The 13,443-nt window shown below is 46.4% G+C and overlaps 1 long non-coding RNA gene across 1 annotated transcript; it reads left to right on the top strand.

Moving 5' to 3' along the window:
- Nucleotides 1–5,406: 5,406 nt before the first annotated feature.
- LOC310671040 lies at nucleotides 5,407–10,896 on the top strand. Its single transcript, XR_014507700.1, has 4 exons — nucleotides 5,407–5,540; nucleotides 6,241–6,372; nucleotides 8,460–8,777; nucleotides 10,772–10,896. It is a non-coding gene; the product is annotated as an uncharacterized lncRNA (long non-coding RNA).
- The last annotated feature ends 2,547 nt before the right edge of the window (nucleotides 10,897–13,443 follow it).

Below are 13,443 nucleotides of genomic sequence, written 5' to 3'. Positions count from 1 at the left end.
CTCAGCGCGCGCAGGCTTCGGCATGCAGGCACCTCTCCGCCAGCAGCGGGAGCGCTCCCGCTGCTAGCGGAGAGGTCCGCGAAGCCTGGGCGCGCTGAGCTCAGCGCGCGCAGGCTTCGGCATGCAGGCACCTCTCCGCCAGCAGCGGGAGCGTTCCCGCTGCTAGCGGAGAGGTCCGCGAAGCCTGGGCGCGCTGAGCTCAGCGCGCGCAGGCTTCCGCATGCAGGCACCTCTCCGCCAGCAGCGGGAGCGTTCCCGCTGCTAGCGGAGAGGTCCGCGAAGCCTGGGCGCGCTGAGCTCAGCGCGCGCAGGCTTCCGCATGCAGGCACCTCTCCGCCAGCAGCGGGAGCGTTCCCGCTGCTAGCGGAGAGGTCCGCGAAGCCTGGGCGCGCTGAGCTCAGGGCGCGCAGGCTTCCGCATGCAGGCACCTCTCCGCCAGCAGCGGGAGCGTTCCCGCTGCTAGCGGAGAGGTCCGCGAAGCCTGGGCGCGCTGAGCTCAGCGCGCGCAGGCTTCCGCATGCAGGCACCTCTCCGCCAGCAGCGGGAGCGCTCCCGCTGCTAGCGGAGAGGTCCGCGAAGCCTGGGCGCGCTGAGCTCAGCGCGCGCAGGCTTCAGCATGCAGGCACCTCTCCGCCAGCAGCGGGAGCGCTCCTGCTGTTTGCGGAGAGGTCCGCGAAGCCTGCATTCGCCCCATAGGACGCACCCAGATTTCCCCTTCATTTTTGGAGGGGAAAAAGTGCGTCCTATAGGGCGAAAAATACGGTAAGTGTCTGTGATTTATTCTAGCCTAAGTGTTTTGCCAGGAAGTTTTGTTTCATAGCTCCCTGATAAACGTGCATGGGGAAGACATTTTTATTTCAGCAGGCATTCTGATTTAATGATTAATTTTAACAGATGTTATAGCTCGTGTATCTTTTTTATATAACCTTATATTACTGCACTATTAACCCTTGAAACGTAATGAAGGAGAAGGAATAGCATTGCAGAACCTCAGCTGGCATTAGTTAGTTTCTCTGCAATATGAGTGAGCGAATGATGTCAATTTGAAGGAAAGCCCCAGTGTGCAAATCGCCTCAGTAACAGGCAAGGCTCAAACTGACTTCATGTGAATGACTCACCTCTCGTTTGTTAGGCAAGAGCAACATTTCTGCACCTCCTGATAATCATGTGACTTACTTCTTACATCAGATAGCTTCTTGCATTGTAGATCTTGAGAAATGGAAATGTTATGACGCAGCTCAATAAGAAGCCAGGAATAGAAAGTTGTATTGGATCTTCTCCTTCACAGCCGGCAGACTAGATTCCGTTCATCTGGAATTCTGTGCTAAAATCTAAATTTACAGTAAGGTAAAGGGACCCCTGACCATTAGGTCCAGTCGCGGACGACTCTGGGGTTGCGGCGCTCATCTCACTTTATTGGCCAAGGGAGCCGGTGTACAGCTTCCGGGTCATGTGGCCAGCATGACTGAGCCGCTTCTGGCGAACCAAAGCAGCGCACGGAAACACCGTTTACCTTCCTGCCGGATTGGTACCTATTTATCTACTTGCGCTTTGATGTGCTTTCAAACTTGAATTCCCCCCACAAAATACTGAGAGTCACAGCAATTTTTAGCAGCATTTGCATTCTCTTTCTCCTGCTTTCAAGGCAGGAGCTTATAGCTGCCATATAAATCTAATAAATAAAAATACATCTTCAGGGATGCTGTAGTTTTTGATGAGAACCCAGCAGAACCTCAGAACCAGCCAGATGCACTTGGCAGGTCTGCAAAATCTATTGCTGGTCCTCCAGTGTCAGGAAGTCAGTCCATGTTTCTTCATTGCCTTGACAACGAAGTCAATGAGTAATAATATGACCACACATCTAAATCTCAAGTCAGCTGTAGGTTTCCTTGGGTTTCGCGTTCGTGTCAGCTGTTTTACAGAATACATTTCTGAGTAATGGGAGTTTTCAGAAAGGAAGTTATGGTTTCTGTCAACCTGGCTGCTTGCTCCCCACCTGATGCCCTTTTCCTGTCAGCACAGAATCAAATGTGGAAATGAAGGAGAACTATATGAAAACGATGTGTTTGACTTCTAGTAAATTGGCTAAGACGTATAAAGCTGAATCAGATACGTGCTGGAAATGTAAGGAAAAATGGGAGGTAACATTAACATACAGTGGTACCTCGGGTTACAGACGCTTCAGGTTACAGACGCTTCAGGTTACAGACGCTTCAGGTTACAGACTCCGCTAACCCAGAAATAGTACCTCAGGTTAAGAATTTTGCTTCAGGATGAGAACGAAAAATTGTGCTCTGGCGGCGTGGCAGCAGTGGGAGGTCCCATTAGCTAAAGTGGTACCTCAGGTTCAGAATAGTTTCAGGTTCAGAACGGACCTCCAGAACGAATTAAGTTCTTAACCCGAGGTACCACCGTATGTGGTAGACATGTCAGATGGTGAAAGCTTTTTGGGAGATGATTTATAATGAGCTGGAAAATGTTGAAGGTATCGTTTAGAAGAAGACCAGAATCCTTTTTTCTAGGAATAAAGGTAAAAGGTAAAAGACCGGGGAAGCCAGTGTTTGACCACAGACAGCTTTCCGGGTCATGTGGCCAGCATGACTAAACTGCTTCTGGTGCAACAGAACGCCATGACAGAAGCCAGAGCGCAGAGAAATGCCGTTTACCTTCCTGCTGGAGCGGTACCTATTTATCTACTTGCACTGGCGTGCTTTCGAACTGCTAGGTTGGCAGGAGCTGGGACAGAGCAATGGGAGCTCACTCCATTGTGGGGATTCGAACCACTGATCTTCTGATCATCACACCCAAGAGGCTCAGTGGTTTAGACCACAGCGCCACTTGTGTCCTTAGGAATAATAGGTCAAGCTGTACCCAAGGATCAGAAAAAACTACCGTATCTATGTATTCAGCAGTGGCTGCCAGGATGATTTATGGGCAGAAGAAACAGTTCCAACCAAGAAGGTCAGGCAGATAAAGCTGATGGAGTATGCGGAGATGCCCAAACTTACGGGAAGAATAAGAAACCAGGAAGAGAATTTTTAAAATAAAGACTGAGGGAAATTTATTGGATATATAAAAAGTTATTGTAAACAGCTTAAAACTTTAGCAGAGCTAATGTAAAACGAGCTGTAAAGAATAGTTAAATAAATTTTAGAAGAAATATACAAGGAATGTTTGTGGCTATGCAGAAGTAAAGAACCACAGATTGCGGTTTTGTTAATTGGTATGTATTGATGTAAAATGAAAAATGATAAGTAAATAGGAAATAAGTGTAATAAATACTGTAATACCATTTACCATTTCAACAAGTTTGCTTATTTAATAAAGCTGAACATTCGTGACTAATTCAAGCTCATTTAAAAGTGTGTGTGTGTGATTTTTTTATTATTACTGATTTGTTTCAGACTAAATAAACATTGCATTTGATTAAAAATGAAAGTAAACACTGTGGTTAGCAAGTGCAAGGTTGCCTCTTGTTTCATCTGTGGAAAGAGGAAGCTAAGAAAGATGAGTCCGTCTCCTTTTCCATGAAATCGGGGGCACAGAAACTATGAGTAACTGTGGCATTCAGCTGCTGCAAAGGGTGATTTCATGAGGAGGTCCTTCTTTCCACTATTGCAGATGTGGGAATCTCCCTTAGTCTAAGGGCCACATTCCCTTCTTGACAAGCTTTCAGGGGCCACATGTCAATAGTGGGCAACAGATGTGACTCTTACTTTTATACAGTAGATAGATAGGTAGATAGATGATAGATGATAGATAGATAGATAGATAGATAGATGATAGATATAGATGATAGATAGATTTTGTTTAGTCCTTTAGTCATGTCCGACTCTTTGTGACCCCATGGACCAGAGCACGCCAGGCACTCCTGTCTTTCACTGCCTCCCGCAGTTTGGTCAAACTCATGCAGGTAGCTTCCAGAACACTGTCCAACTATCTCGTCCTCTGTCGTCCCCTTCTCCTTGTGCCCTCCATCTTTCCCAACATCAGGGTCTTTTCCAGGGAGTCTTCTCTTCTCATGAGGTGGCCAAAGTACTGGAGCCTTCCCTGTAACCTCACTTCTTGCAGAGAGGGAACCACCAGAAGGCCCTCAAAGCTGGACGATGCGGATAGAGATGCTCCTTCAGATATATTGGGCTGAGGCCATTTAGGGCTTTAAAGGTCAGCACCAACACTTTGAATTGCGCTCGGAAACGTACTGGGAGCCAATGTAGGTCTTTCAGGACCGGTGTTATATGGTCTCGGTGCCTGTTCCTAGTCACCAGTCTAGCTGCCGCATTCTGGATTATTTGTAGTTTCCAAGTCACCTTCAAAGGTAGCTTATTGATGGTTAGGGCTGGAGGCCATGATGGAGGTCAATGAACATGGCCAAGGCCATAGACTAGTTTCTACCAACTCTCAGTCACCCCTCTTGTGTTCTTCATCCAGGCAAGGAAGGGTTCCAGCCATGCAAATCCACTCAAGGAGGTTGCGAGGGAGCCCTTTGACAAGGGATCTGGAGCCAACCCATTATCATAGACTCATAGACTTGTAGGGATCCAGAGCAGGGCAACCAAAATGGTCAAAGGCCTGGAAACGATGCCTTATGAGGAACGGCTAAGGGAGCTGGGCATGTTTAGCCTGGAGAAGAGGAGGTTAAGGGGTGATAGGATAGCCATGTTCAAATATATAAAAGGATGTCATATAGAGGAGGGAGAAAGGTTGTTTTCTGCTGCTCCAGAGAAGCGGACACGGAGCAATGGATCCAAACTACAAGAAAGAAGATTCCACCTAAACATTAGGAAGAACTCCCTGACAGTAAGAGCTGTTCGACAGTGGAATTTGCTGCCAAGGAGTGTGGTGGAGTCTCCTTCTTTGGAGGTCTTTAAGCAGAGGCTTGACAACCATATGTCAGGAGTGCTCTGATGGTGTTTCCTGCTTGGCAGGGGGTTGGACTCGATGGCCCTTGAGGCCTCTTCCAACTCTATGATTCTATGATTCTAGGGTCATCTAGCCCAACCCCTGCAATGCAGGACTCTCAGCTAAAGCATGAACGGCAGGTGGCCATTGATTTCGTCCCATTGGGGAAGAAATGATCAAATTGGAAAATCAAGGTGAGATAGTAATTAATACACTGACAGGAAGACATGTCTTCACGTGCTTTAGAAGAATCCTGTAGCGGTGATAGCAAGTGGCCTGGGAGACAGGGTTTTTCAATGATGCTTGCTTTGTTGTGGTATGTGACTTTTGTGGTTTCCTGTATCTGTGATAGCGCAAATCGCTGAAGTGGTGGTTTTCAGTAGCAGGGATGCTGTGTCACGCAAGCCTTGCTGCACCATCTTAGAGATTTGCAGGCGACGGCCCCTGCATGTTTTCATCTCTTGAGCAATGTAGTTGGTTTTCCTGTGGGCTATTTTTGTGCATGAATAAAACGCAGCGCTGGCCCTCTGAGTCTACAGTTTGAGAGCTGGCTCTTCTCTCGCAGGATCTCAGAGAAGTGGGAAGGTTTAGTCGGAGAGTCTAAGAAGTTTTGTGCGTGCCTATATTTCAGAAGGCAGGTGAGGAGATCACTTGCGGGAGGGAAAGGATTTGTAGATCTTTTGCTTTGCTGATTCAAATTATAATGGGAAATTGAATTATTCAGTAAGCATATGTGACTAAAAATGTCCTGGGCAGAGCTTAGAATCAAGTCATATTCTGCCAAATTTCTTGACAGGGTGCGGGGAGTGAAAACGGGTCGATGGTGGTACCTTTATTTTGCTGGGTTTCCAGCTCCCATCTATGTTACTTCTCCATGTACTGGAGAAGATTTTGAGCATCTTGCTGGATCGCCCTAAGCGAAACTGAAGCTTCTGTACTTGCTAGGAAAGAAATGAAAGATAACTGGTTCTCAATTCTATTTTGGCAGTAAAAAACAAAACAAAACATTTTCTTTCAATTATTAACAGCTATGCCTTTTTTTAAAAAGCAATTTCCCAGAAAGCGAGTATTATGGGGTGCTTCTTAAAAGATATCTTTGTAAGACACCAATTTTGCTGGCATTAATACATTCCAAACCACTGGCAATTCTCTGTCATCTATTTAAGTACCACCCAGATCTAGCCAGGATGGAAGTATAGAGATGCTTGCTCTCTCTCTCTCTCTCTCTCTCTCTCTCTCTCTCACACACACACACACACACACACACACACACCACAAGCCGCTTTTGGTTCTCAATGTGTATTACAATAATCTTATTTATGGTCTGAATTGTTCCAGATATTCTGATGGCTCCTGCACCACTGAAAAATCATGCCATGCTGCTCAGCAGGAGATATTCCTGTGGCTTTTCACTCACCTTGCTTGCTGCCCATTTCCTCTCCTCAAATGCCTGTGGATATGAGCCAATGAGTGAGTATGAATATGAAATTAGAGTTTCAGAAACCAACAACAAAAGTCCTTTCCTAAAAACACAGGGACCTGCTTTTTACAAGGTCAGACTAGCGTTTTCTCAGGTTCTCTTGAAACAGAAATCAACCCCAAAGAAGCTGGTTGTTTCACTCTCCCTTTGCATGTGGGTTTTTGCAAACTGCCCTGTGATCCTTGGATGAAGGGCAGTATAGAAATTTAAATAATAATAATTGCCTTCGGTCTTGCAACAGAGATGGACAAATCTGTCATTTTTGGTTTCTCATTATTCCAATCTTCAGTTCTCTCGTTCCAGATCAGTGTGCAATTTTGTTACGTCCTCATGAAAATTCATCAGGTTTTGTGTTTGTATACAAATATACACATTTTCCCCAGATATACAGATTTTTGCAAGACCATTTAGCCAAAGGTAGTGCATTTTTGTACACTATATTGGTGAATAGGTGCAGCTTTATTCCAGCTATACTCTTTTGTACACACTGCTTGGCTAGAGAGCTGCCTTGCAAATTTTAGAGAAGTGAGGTTTTTGAAGGAAGGCTATGTTTCCGTTTTCATATCGTTTTGGAAAATGTGAATGGGGTTGATTTGCCTTTCAGTGTCAACTGAGTCAAATTTCCTCTCCATCCCTGTCTAGCAATACTGTGAATTCTAACTGAAAGTAGTTTTCCAGGTTGTCAGGTAGCAGTGGAGCAGAGAGTCTCTCCCATCTCTTGCTACCTGTTTCTTTTGAGATCTCAGAGATGGAACCTGGGTGTCTTCTGCATTTAACACCGATGATCTACAACTAAGCTTCTTGAGAATTCTAGAAATAAGCTTGACGACCTTTGGTGCAATCATGTCCCAGGGACAGCTGTGTTGCCACATCTAGGCTTTGGAGCACCACGCACACAACAAGGAGATTTATTTGGCAACCCTCTAAGGCTGTGCTGAATTTTTCTCCCACTTTGTGTACTCTGGAGTCTTCCTTCAGCGCTCATGCTTGCAGGAAAGCCCTGCCAATGGGCTTGTGGTTTTGAGGAAGTATAGAGCAGAAAGGCCGCAGGCCACAAAGAGATGCTTCTACAGCGGAAGGGGACAGTCACACAAGCATAACTTGCAGCCACCTTGTAAGGAAAGCAGCTCTGCTAAAATGGAAGTATACAGCGGTACCTCATGTTACATACGCTTCAGGTTACAGACTCCGCTAACCCAGAAATAGTACCTCAGGTTAAGAACTTTGCTTCAGGATGAGAATGGAAATCGTGTGCCGGTGGCCCGGCAGCAGCAGGAGGCCCCATTAGCTGAAGTGGTACCTCAGTTTCAGGTTAAGAACAGACCTCCAGAACGAATTAACCCAAGGTACCACTGTAAAGATGGGACGCAGGTGGCGCTGTGGGTTCAACCAGAGCCTAGGACTTGCTGATCAGAAAGTCGGTGGTTTGAATCCCCGCGACGGGGTGAGCTCCCGTTGCTCGGTCCCTGCTCCTGCCAACCTAGCAGTTCGAAAGCACGTCAAAGTGCAAGTAGATAAATAGGTACCGCTCTGGTGGGAAGGTAAACGACATTTCCATGCTCTGCTCTGGTTCGCCAGAAGTGGCTGAGTCATGCTGGCCACATGACCCAGAAGCTGTACGCCAGCTCCCTCAGCCAATAAAGCGAGATGAGCGCCGGAACCCCAGAGTCGGTCGCAACTAGACCTAATGTTCAGGGGTCCCTTTACCTTTACCTTTACCTTTACCACTGTAAAATTATTTTTTGAAATAGGAAGAGCGTTACTAAATCAGGCCCAAGGGCCATCCTGTTCTGTTAGTGGGCAACCAGTTGCCTCGCAGAATGTGAGCGCAACAGCATTCTGCCCACTTGGAGTTAGCCATATCTGAATTGTAATACTGTTCCCAGGATTTGGGGCAGGGCAGGGCAGGGCTGGGGGGAGGCAGTGCTTGTCAGCCTTCTTTATGGTCCAGATCTCACTTCCATACATCACTACTGGGGAAAATACCTGGGTACACTAGCTCAAACTGGAAGGAATATATGATACTGCTGGAGATAATATTTGAAACTAAACTTCTTTCTGGTTCCATCCCTGACAGGTGGTGAGAATTGCCTTAATCGTACTTCAAAATCTGTGCGAAAAGGGGAGACAGTAACAGTGAAATTTGCTAATGATTCAGTTCCTTCCGAACCTTATTTCGACACCTGCATTTGGAACAACACAGATTCCAAATGGTACATTTTGTGCCAGTTTAGTGACGGAGTCTGCAAGCCATACCATAAATACTTCAAAGAGAATGTTTCCGTGACAGCGGGAACTTTCCAAATATACAACGTAAGCAAAGATGCTGGCCGGATCTATAAGCTTCTCACAATTTCTGAAAAATATGTGGCCTGGATCAATGTCACCGTGTCAGGTAAGTTTTTAATTGCCGCACCTCTGCTATAAGAGGAAGTGGAGTCTGCGTAGACTCCGCGGTGCTATAATTGTTAAACATTTGGAAGTCAAAAGCACTTGCTCATTTATTGTGGATCTACAGTCATTATATGGGGCAGGTGGGGCTGGATTAACCATTAAGGAAAATAAGCAACACTTAGGGAAAAAATGAAAGGGGGCACCACATAAATTTTCCATTGCCAGATTTACCATGGACCATATGGTACAGATGAACCAGGTTTGACCAAAAAAATAAGGCTCCCACAATAAATGAAAAAGGAGACGAAGACAAAGAAAAAGAAGAAGAAGAAATACTAGAGATTAATGTTTTACATTTTTACAGTTTATTGTTATTTATATTTTGAATTAGATATCTACTATAGGGGCACCAAAAACTTTTAAGTACAGTGGTACCTCGGTTTACATATGCTTCAGGTTACAGACGCTTCAGGTTACAGACTCTGCTAACCCAGAAATAGTACCTCGGGTTAAGAACTTTGCTTCAAGGTGAGAACAGAAATCGTGCAGCAGCAGCAGGAGGCCCCATTAGCTAAAGTGGTGCTTCAGGTTAAGAACAGTTTCAGGTTAAGAACAGACCTCCGGAATGAATTAAGTTCTTAACCCGAGGTACCACTGTACAGCTGAACCAGGTTTGACCAAAAAAAGGCTCCCACAATAAATGAAAAAGGAGACAAAGAAGAAGAAATAGAGATTAATGTTTTACACTTTTACAGTTTATTGTTATTTATATTTTGAATTAGATATCTATAGAGCACCAAAAACTTTTAATTAGTCTTAATTCGGCCCTTGTCAACCTGGGAAAAGAGCCCATCTAGGAGAAGGAAAGTTCTGATCCTAAACCTCCTCTGCCTTGTGGGATATCTTTGTGAGAAGGCAAGGCAAAGGACTAAACCCTACACAAATCCGCAGTGGGGTCCTTAAGATGGTTGGATGGCTCCTTGTACGCCTCCTTCTGGCAACTCCTGCAGCCAAGCAGGTGCCAAACGTATCGCTCTGCTTTCCTTTGGGTCACATCAGGGATGTTGAGAGGGGAGTCTTGTCGTCTGAGCAGTTCAGGACCTCCATACATGCTGCCCAGGCTTGCATCCAGGGGAGGTCACTTTGGAGCTACAAATGCAGCAGTTTGACTTCACCCCCAGAAGCGCACTCCATTGTCTCTCGAGTCAGACAGGGGCCAACAATTCAAGCACATCTCTAGCCGAAAGAGGGCACTGATCCATGGCCCTTAGCTAGGGCTCTGTGCCTTACGTTCTTCTTATACAGTGGTACCTCGGGTTAAGTACTTAATTCGTTCCAGAGGTATGTTCTTAACCTGAAACTGTTCTTAACCTGAAGCACCACTTCAGGTTATTAATGATGAAATTAATCACTTCCTCTAAAGTTCTAGAGTGAAAGGGCAGAGTTCAGCTGGCTCTGCTTTTACCCACAAAAGAGGGAATTTGGGGCACGGAGATGTAAAAAAAGGAAACAAAAGCTGCCTAGAAGTGAGGTGGAAAGGGGAAATATGCCAGTGAAATATACTCGGAGTCGAGAGTGGATTTCATGCTCTTTATTCAGCTCATAGTGGTGAGGAGGAATGAAAGTTCCCCCAGAATGTCTGCTTTATATATATTATTTACACAATGGGCTGCACGTGATTGGCTAATTCCGGAATTCTCCTGTAGGCCAATCAGGTTGTGGATTCACTTCCATCTGGAGCTGGATTGGGTGGCTCCTGCGGACCAATCAGACTGCTGCATTTTGGCTCCTATTCAACTCAGTACATAACAGCCAGGGAAAGCGAAAGCGAAGGGGAAACACCTTGGTGTTTCTCCAGCCTTCTGATAAACACCTCCTTATGTATGGATGCTGCTTTTGGTTAATATGGATCCACACCCAGATAATGAGTTCACTATTAATATATGTAGGAGAAATAACCTACTGAACCCCATTTTTCTTTTTCTTTCCCTGCAGGTGGTGTGTCCTGGACGTACTCCCACATTGTATTTACAGTGTTAGCAATCTTATTATTATTTTAAATGTTGCTGTTGAATTTTTCTTGTCTTATCTTACTTTATAATAAAATTGCAAAATGTCAACACTCTGTTTTCATTGGGGGCTTTTCGTAGATTTATTTTATTTTTATTTTGCAATGCCACACATCATCATCATCATCATTTATTATTTCTACCCCGCCCATCTGGCTGGGTTTCCCCAGCCACCCTGGGCGGCTCCCAACAGAATATTAAAAACACAATAAAAAAATCAAACACTAAAAACTTCCCTATACAGGGCTGCCTTTGGATGTCTTCTAAAAGTCAGATAGTTGTTTATTTCTTTGACATCTGATGGGAGGGCATTCCACAGGGCGGGTGCCACTACCGAGAAGGCCCTCTGCCTGGTTGATTACTCCGTCGATTTAGAGTAGCTTGTGCTAGTGCACATTTGGGGAAAAGGTTTTGTGAAAAATAAAAAGCCTTCATGAGGTGCAGAGCTCAAAGCTATGTGAGCATCTTGCTCCATTGCAAGCAACACTGCCACCGGCTGCTCCTGTGTTAGGCATTTTGGATTGCCTATGAATGCATAAGGGGACGTGGGTGGCGCTGTGGGTAAAACCTCAGCGCCTAGGACTTGCCGATCGCATGGTCGGCGGTTCGAATCCCCGCGGTGGGGTGCGCTCCCATCGTTCGGTCCCAGCGCCTGCCAACCTAGCACTTCAAAAGCACCCCCTGGTGCAAGTAGATAAATAGGGACCGCTTACTGGTGGGAAGGTAAACGGCGTTCAGTTTGCTGCGCTGGCTCGCCAGATGCAGCTTGTCACACTGGCCATGTGACCAGGAAGTGTCTGCGGACAGCGCTGGCTCCCGGCCTATAGAGTGAGATGAGCGCACAACCCTAGAGTCTGTCAAGACTGGCCCGTACGGGCAGGGGTACCTTTACCTTTATGAATCCATAAGAAGATGGCTCTTTCCTTCAATTGTAGGTTTCCTTAGACATTTTCGATCTAACATATACAGTAACCACAGAAATGCATGCAGTTGAGAAAAGAAGATCTCATGGCCAACAAGGCATTACAATTGGAACTTGGGGTGTATGGATCTTGTTACTTGGATCTTGGGGTGTATGGGGTGTTAGAGGAGGGTTGATACTTCTGGTGAGGGACACCTTGGGCTCCTTCTGAGGTGATTTGTCCACCTTTGATCCCCACCCTGCGCCCAGCTCTCTAAAAGAGAGCCGGGTGGCGCTGTAGTCTAAACCACTGCGCCTCTTGGGCTTGCCAATCAAAAGGTCAATGGTTCGAATCCCCTCGGGAGGGTGAGCTCCTGTTGCTCTGTACCAGCTCCTGCCAGCCTAGCAGGTTGAAAGCATACCAGCACAAGTAGATAAATAGGTACCGTTGCAGCGGGAAGGTAAACGGCATTTCCATGCGCTCTGGTTTCCGTCAAGGTGTTACGTTGCACCAGAAGCGGTTTAGTCATGCTGGTCCCATGACCCGGAAAGCTGTCTGAGGACAAACACCAGCTCCCTTGGCGTGATGAGCGCCACAACCCCACAGTCCCCTTTGACTGGACTTTACTGTCCAGGAGTCCTTTTTTGTTTTACTCAGCTCTCTCTTTCCAGCAACTCCTGCAGCCAAGCTGGTGCCAAATGTCTTGCTCTGCTTTCCTTTGGACCACATCAGTGAGGCTAAGAGTGGGGGGTCTTGTCATCTAGGCAGCCCAGAACCTCCATACAGACACTGCCCAGGCTTGCACAGCATTGAAGGTTTGTCTGGTGCTGCTAATGCAGCCGTTTGACTTCACCCCTGGAGGCATGCTCCATTGTCTCTCGAGACAGACAGGTGACAGCAACACGGTTCTCAACAGTGTGGTAAACTGTGGCTGAAAAATCACATTGCTGGTTTATACCCAGCTCAAGCTAGCCGCAGGCCTTGGTACAGAAGTACTGTGTAAGATTCCTGGTTGCAACAATACTGCACAGATCAAACTTTTCCCATCTGGCTGCTAAACAGCAGAGGCAACTGACAATCTAACATCTTTCTCTCTGCTTGACGGCTTTTCAGAACAGCTGGTGGGTCCGCAGCTCTGTGCATATCAGGGATGATGGAAGTTCCAGTCCAACAACATCTGTGGGGCATCAAGTTGGGGAAGGCTGCTTTAACGTTGCTGGTTGCTGTTGGGCAAACATCTCCTAAGGACATTTCCTGATGACGAGACTGTTGGAACTTGCGTTCGACTCCTCCGGTCAAGTCCTCCAATGGTGGTTCATGACCTGAGCCTTTGATGAGGCTCTGGCTGGGTTTCCCCAGCCACTCTGTGCGGCTTCCAACTGAATATTAAAAACAATACAGCATTAGATATTAAAAACTTCCTTATAGAGGGCTGCCTTCAGTTGTCTTTTAAAAGTAAAATAGTTGTTTATTGCCTTGACATCTGCTGGGAGGGTGTTCCACAGGGCAGGTGCCACTACCGAGAAGGCCCTCTGCCTGGTTCCCTGTAACCTTACTTCTCGCAATGAGGGAACCGCCAAAAGGCCCTCGGCACTGGATCTCAGTGTCCGGGCTGAACGATCAGGGTGGAGACGCTCCTTCAGGTATACAGGACCGAGGCCGTTTAGGGCTTTAGTATCCAAGCAGCAGAAGGACA

This window comes from Podarcis tiliguerta (genome assembly GCF_965153285.1).
Source record: "Podarcis tiliguerta genome assembly, chromosome: 2".
In the NCBI taxonomy this organism is placed as follows: Eukaryota; Metazoa; Chordata; class Lepidosauria; order Squamata; family Lacertidae; genus Podarcis; species Podarcis tiliguerta.
The sequence above is the reverse complement of the archived record's forward strand: the minus strand, read 5'-3'. Positions and strand labels throughout refer to the sequence as shown.